Genomic DNA, 6,195 nt, shown 5'->3' on the forward strand with positions numbered 1-6,195 from the left:
CTTTCCCATTTTAGTACTCAACAGCTCCTGTAGATAATGCTGAGCAATTATTTACAAACTACCAAGTTGTTGAAATTAATCTCAGTTTGAGTCCTCCAGCCACAGGTCCTAGATGATGCAACTAACTCTTCTAGCTGATGCTCAAACACTTACTCTTTCTTGTCCAGAGAAATGACTTTAGACTAGATGTAAGTCTCACTATCATTATCACTATTGGAATACCACATTTTCCGTTGAGGATTTCTGATATGTTAAGTGAAATACCAAGGATGTTGAACTAGGACACATTGATGATGCCCTTGTTGACTTCTGAAACACCATCCCAATTCATTCTTCCATATCATTCTTTTAAAAGGAAACTAATGCTATTTTTAAAAAAGCCTAACAGTGGTCTTAGAAGATGAGAGCTCATCTAATCATGTATACTTCCTCTTGAATGAGTGAGTCCCTCTGATCAATAACTACTTCTTAAAAACATCCAGCTTCTGCCCAGAGGAAGGAAAAGATATTAGTACTCACCCTGCCTATGATGTGTTCTCAATGGCTGCTAACTAACACTTACGTGCCTTTAGTAACTGGGGTTAGAAGATGCTTATGCATCCTTCTTTGTTAAGACATTTCCATTGTGCTTCCAGTTGACCAAAGCTTTGGTCGCTTGAACAGGAGCATTTCTGCTAAAGGTCTTGAGAGGTTTTTTTTTGGCTTGGGATTTTATGAGCTCTTCAAAAGCTTAGGGGAGAAGAAGTCAAGATAACATAGGAAATAAACCATTTCTATGTCACACAAGATGTGGACTTATGTTAAAATTTATCAGAAAATTCAAACTATCTGTAGGGTATCAGTTTGGCATGAAGGACACGCTCAAAGTTCTAAATCAGTGGTGATTTGGGAGTGGTGATGTCCTAGAAAATTCTAGCTGTTATGTTTTGATAGCCTGGTTTGTCTGAATAGAATTGTCTGCTTTTCCAGTTCAATTTGATTTCCTTCCTAAAAATCCTTTTATTAATTTTTAAGTTAGCATACAAAATGTAAGGTTTCCTCATAGAATGTCCTTATTCTTACTCCCATTCATTCCTCTCCTTGTTACTCCCTCCCTATTCCTTCTTCTGTCTCCCAAGGTTCCCTTGTTTTCCCAGTTTGTTCCAACATCTGTCCTCTCTCCCTCCCTCTTTCTTTCCTTTAAAATTTATTTATTTTTATGTATATATGTGTATTCGCCCATGAGGTTTTGTGCATCATGTGCAGAGGCCAGAAGAGGGTGTCTAATCTACCGGAACTGCAGCTGTAGACCGTTGTGAGCTGCCGTGTGTGTACGTGCTGGGAACTGAATCTAGGCTGTCTGAAAGAGTAGCCAGTGCTTCCTACTGCTGAGTCAGTCCTGCAGTCCTCACTTCCAGTCTCTTATTCTATTGCCATTTCTATTTCCTAACTCCCTTAAGTGAGTTTTCACAGGGTAGAGTTTAAGACAAAGGTATTTTCTGCCTCACCTACAATTTAGCTACTTTGCAACATTTTTCTTATAATTTTTGTGCCTAAATCCTAATGCACAAAGCTGTACAGGGTAAGACCAACTTCCCTGGGCCTTTTCTTTGTGACCCTAATTGTGGAGGGTCCTTGTTGTTGGCCGACTCCTGGCCAGTGTGAATGATTCTGTGAGAAATCCACAGAGATGTGGGCTGACTGAAAAGTCATGACCCACTGATGACTACGCAAACCTATTTGCTTCACTTTCTGAAGGAGACAGCCTCATAGAACTGGAAGGAGCACATATCTCTCTTTGTTTTATTTGTTTCAAATTAACAAGGTGAATCTTGGGAAAGACCAGAGAGTGAAGTAAGAGAAGAGAAAGCAAACTGAGGAGACCCTAAATTGTTGCCTTTGTTCCAGCCAAAACTGCTCATTGACAAAAAGAGCCTGTTACAAATAAAAAAAAGTTGTAAACCATCTATTTTGCCACGATTCATTATGACAAATATAACTGTGCTACGGGGGGGGGTGGTTGTTAGGAAGTATGAGAAATACTACATATTCCATTTTCATTATTTTAAGTTAGTCAAATCTATTTCTGGGTATCACGCTGACCTGTGATAAACCAAGGCTAGGTATCATCTACATTTACACTAACTTCCCAGAAAGGCACATTCTGTCTTTTGGCAGAGGTACTCAGTATGCTTGAGACAGACAAGGGACATTCTTTGGGAACAGTAGTGTCTTCCCCCCTTCAAAATGTTTCATGTACTGCAAAGTTGCTGCCATATGGTTCCCACAAAGGTTCTGCCAAAACTCCCCGGGTTCTCACGAGAGCTCCTTCTCCTCTGTTCTCTTAAGCTCCTGCTGCGGTGGCAGACATGGGAGAGACAGACAAGCTGCAAAGGGAAGCGGAGTCAAATTAAAGCCTCACAATTGCACGCGCTCGCTTGTGTAGTAGTGGATGGGGGGAACCCTCCCTCCCTCTGCTTGATGAGGTGGGTGTGAGATCCCACAGGACTGTCTGGAAGAGATCCCGTGGAAGTCACTGTATTTTGCTCAGAAGCTGGAGGCGAAGCAGAAGGCAAGTTAAAATTTGTCTGTTGCAAGGCCTGGGTTGGCTGGTGGAAGGGGGGTGTGCTGAGAGTTCAGGAGAAGTTTTCAGGGGTTTCAACTACACAGGGAAAAGGGCACAGGACTCAGAAGTGACCGTGAAATCACAGAAACTTATCTGCACGTGGAGCGCAATGCCATATAGAAATAGCACCACTCTGGTTATGTGTTGTGGCAGGTGGGAGTCGGGGAATAGGCTTTGTGTCTGAGTGGGTGCCCTACTGGGTTCTTGTCTCCTTTCTACCACTGTGATGATTGCTTGGAGTCCCTTCTGTTTTCCAGGGAGCTGTATTACACTGCTTTTCCCACCCACCACCCGACAATCTGTATATTTAAGTGAGGGGCAACTTCCTTCTTTTGAAACTCGTGAATTCCTTTGGAGGGTGAGCAGCAGCCTTTCAAAGACAGGCTCATGGAGTCTGTGCACTCAGAACACGCGCTACTGCTTGCTAATTATTTGAATGTACATTGCAAAATCGATTCCTTGAGATGGATGAGTACTCACTAGCTATGTTGGAAGGGGATTCACTTTTTAAACTTTGTATGTTTAAGGTTTAAATCTTTATGAACAATGTATACAAATTATACAAATCACCCATTTTACATTTTCCTGTGACTGTTGTATGTGAGGGGAATTTGTTGTTTTCTATTTATTAAAAAAAACAAAGGTCACACTAAAGATATAAAACCTGTAGTCCGGTCTTTCGGAGCAGATGTAGCTTCTAGCTTTGACCTGATGTTACTCCTTCCTAGTTGTTGCATTGTTTGGCCCATCCAGAGAAAATTCACCACATATGTCAGAGAATGACAGAGCGAGTTAAAGGTCACCAAGGAATCGCATTCACACTGGCCCTCACTGTATCTGTGTCAGTTTCTCGGGTGCCCTTTCCTGACTCTGGGAGATGTTTCTCCTTGCACTGAGCTATGGGGTAGAATTTGCAGGTCCTTCCTGCCCTCTCTGCATTAGTTTGGAGCATCTCTCTGGTTCAGGTGGCCTGGGGCTTCTACTTGATTTGACTAGACAGCGAAGAGCTCTCAGTTCTCTCTCTCCCTCCCTTCCCCTATTAGAACTGTTTCTGCATGTGTGAAGATGAGATAATTAAATACATCCTTGAAGGAGATAGAAAACAATAACACCTTCTGCCTTGACTTCTTCCGGGGAGTGAAATCCCTTGAACCACCAGGTTGTCTTGTCAAATGAGTTATTGTTTTTCAAAATATAGCCTGAATGGCATCCTTTATAATTAAGGCTTCTGGCTTTCAGTTTAAAGTGATATTTGCCAGTAAAAGCCTGCCAAAAAATAAATAAATAAAAGCAGGCTTACCGTTAAATATTGATTTAAGCTGGGAAACCGGCTCCAAATTTTGTTATACCAGTCCTGATCTCCGCGGCCTCTGGGCATCTGTTTCAATTTGGTCAAATTGAAATGGGGAGGGACAGTGCCAGGCTAACAGCAAGGTGATCCAATATAGTAGGATGAGTCGTATTTGATGAAAAAGAGCCAGGCATAGCCATCTATAGGTCCTGAGGATACGTGACCTGGGCTCCACCATCCTGTGGGCTGACGTGAGCGGGGGATTATTTTTATTTTTGAAATGTAAAAAGCATGTCAGAGTTATCTCTGGAGAGTGATGTGGCTTGTCTGTTTTCCTCCCATCGTCTCCTGCTCTGGATACGCTTTGGCTCCACCTTGTCTGGATGGACCCTTTTCCCCCCTCCCTTGTGCTGTAGGAAGGGATTTTGTTAAAAGACCAGAGACAATTTCTTCCCTGATATGAAACAAATTTCTCAATCCCTAATCCAAGCTTCACCCTCACTTACCGAGGGAGCCGAGAGGGTCACACAGGACTGAGCTCCTGAATGCACATGCTTGTGAAATATCATTGTTCATCTGTAGGTCTGGCAAGAGAAGGCAAACAAGAAGTGGGGGGAGGCTAAAGTTTCCTGAAAAAAATAAAAGGAGGGCATTAGGAGAAACTGAACTCTTCCACTGGGGCAAAGTGCCCGAGATCTATTAGTCTTGACAACCCCACTTACCCGGTGTCTCTTGTCATCTGTGAAGCGAACAAAGGCTGATAAGCCGTGATGAGGTGGGGTACTGGTTTGTATTTCCAGACTCATAAATATTTCACAGTACCATTTTCTTATAATCAGATACGTCAGTGTGCCAAACGTAGATGCGCCTGGATGTTCAAGCAGCGCTGGTGTTTAACAAAAGCCTTTTAAAGGCAACAGACACAAGGGTGGATAACACCGAGGTGTGCCTCTGGCTTGCTTGCTACTCGACCTGGCTTTCAAAGGCGTGGTCTAATTCTGGCAAAGGAGCTGGTATTTGACCTCCGGAAACTGCTGCCCTCTACTCAGAGAAATATGTGGTTAAGACTTCATAGGGACAGAATCATCGCTCTTAGCCAGGCACTCCCATTTCTTCTCATTCTCTAGCCCCGCCAATGCCCTTGTGTTTCTTTGTGCTTCACTCCGTGGATACTGGAATCAGGCACCAAAGGGTGATTTTAATTTGCAACAAAACTCTGACTTGAAAGAACTGCCTTTACCCACACTGGAGCACAACTACCTGCAATTTCCAAAGGCCCAGCCTTGTCTCACCCTATCACAGGCTCCGAATATTGAGCATCCCTCACAGCTAACCCCGCTACAACAGGAAGAGGGCAGCAGGCTTTCTCCCTGATGTAATCAAACCAGAGTATGCAGACACGACCTGATTAACAGCTCCAGTATTAATTTCTCTTTTTGGTTGCTTGACTCACAGCAAGAACCATGTCAATGCAGCAGAGAAGCAATTAAATTGATTTTAATCTCTGTCAGAGTAGATAGCGTGCCTCTTTCTCTTCTCATTTAAATAATTAGAGTTTCAGTAGGTATTATTTCTGGCTTTTAAAAAAATCGGTATCTTAATGTAATAGAACCCTTGTAATTATAAACTTAATGGCTCTTAATAAGTTAATCATGGCTTTTCACTTAACATGTATTTTTTTCTTATTAAAATTTTATTTTTGTCTTGTTTTTGCTTTCATTAATGACAGGGAAACACAAAGAATAATGGATAGAAAACAATTGCATCATTTCTCATCATGAAATCTTTTCAACAACTACCTCTTCCTCCCTTTGTGGTGTCCTGGATTTAATTTAAAGCAATATTTTCAGGTTTGGGACATTTAAGAGAAACATGATTCTTTAAACAAACAACCTGCTTGCTTTAATGGCAATGATCTTTGGCTTCTATGAGAATTTCCCTATAGGGCAATGTATGTTGTTAAATTGTGTGGAGTCCCTTGAAACATAGCATTCCATTAAAGTCATAGATAAACATTTTTTAAAATTGCAATCGGGAAAATTGTAAATTATTTTATTCTCTTTGGTATTCAGTCAGATATTGGGAAGTTATCTTATTTCTCATGATATTATTGTAAAATGTATTTTTAAATGTACATTTCAGAGAAAAGGAAATAGGAACAAAAGTCAAGATCCAGTGGGCCTTCTTCATAGATGTGGAAATTGGGCAGTAAGACATCTATAGGTCACAGGTGCCTGAGCACTGTGTCATAGTGCTGCCAAGGGATGAGTGACTGGTTTCCAACACAGACTCTGATGAA

General features: G+C 41.8%; 1 long non-coding RNA gene across 1 annotated transcript; it reads right to left on the minus strand.

Annotated features, from left to right (window-relative positions):
- Positions 1-1,768: 1,768 nt before the first annotated feature.
- On the minus strand, positions 1,769-5,278 carry LOC110342200. The gene is made up of 3 exons (XR_002384217.2): positions 4,619-5,278; positions 4,403-4,525; positions 1,769-2,366 (listed from the first exon to the last, which is right to left on the minus strand). It is a non-coding gene; the product is annotated as an uncharacterized LOC110342200 (long non-coding RNA).
- Between the last annotated feature and the right edge of the window lie 917 nt (positions 5,279-6,195).

Source organism: Mesocricetus auratus, unplaced genomic scaffold (genome assembly GCF_017639785.1).
Source record: "Mesocricetus auratus isolate SY011 unplaced genomic scaffold, BCM_Maur_2.0 Super-Scaffold_100009, whole genome shotgun sequence".
Taxonomy (NCBI): domain Eukaryota; kingdom Metazoa; phylum Chordata; class Mammalia; order Rodentia; family Cricetidae; genus Mesocricetus; species Mesocricetus auratus.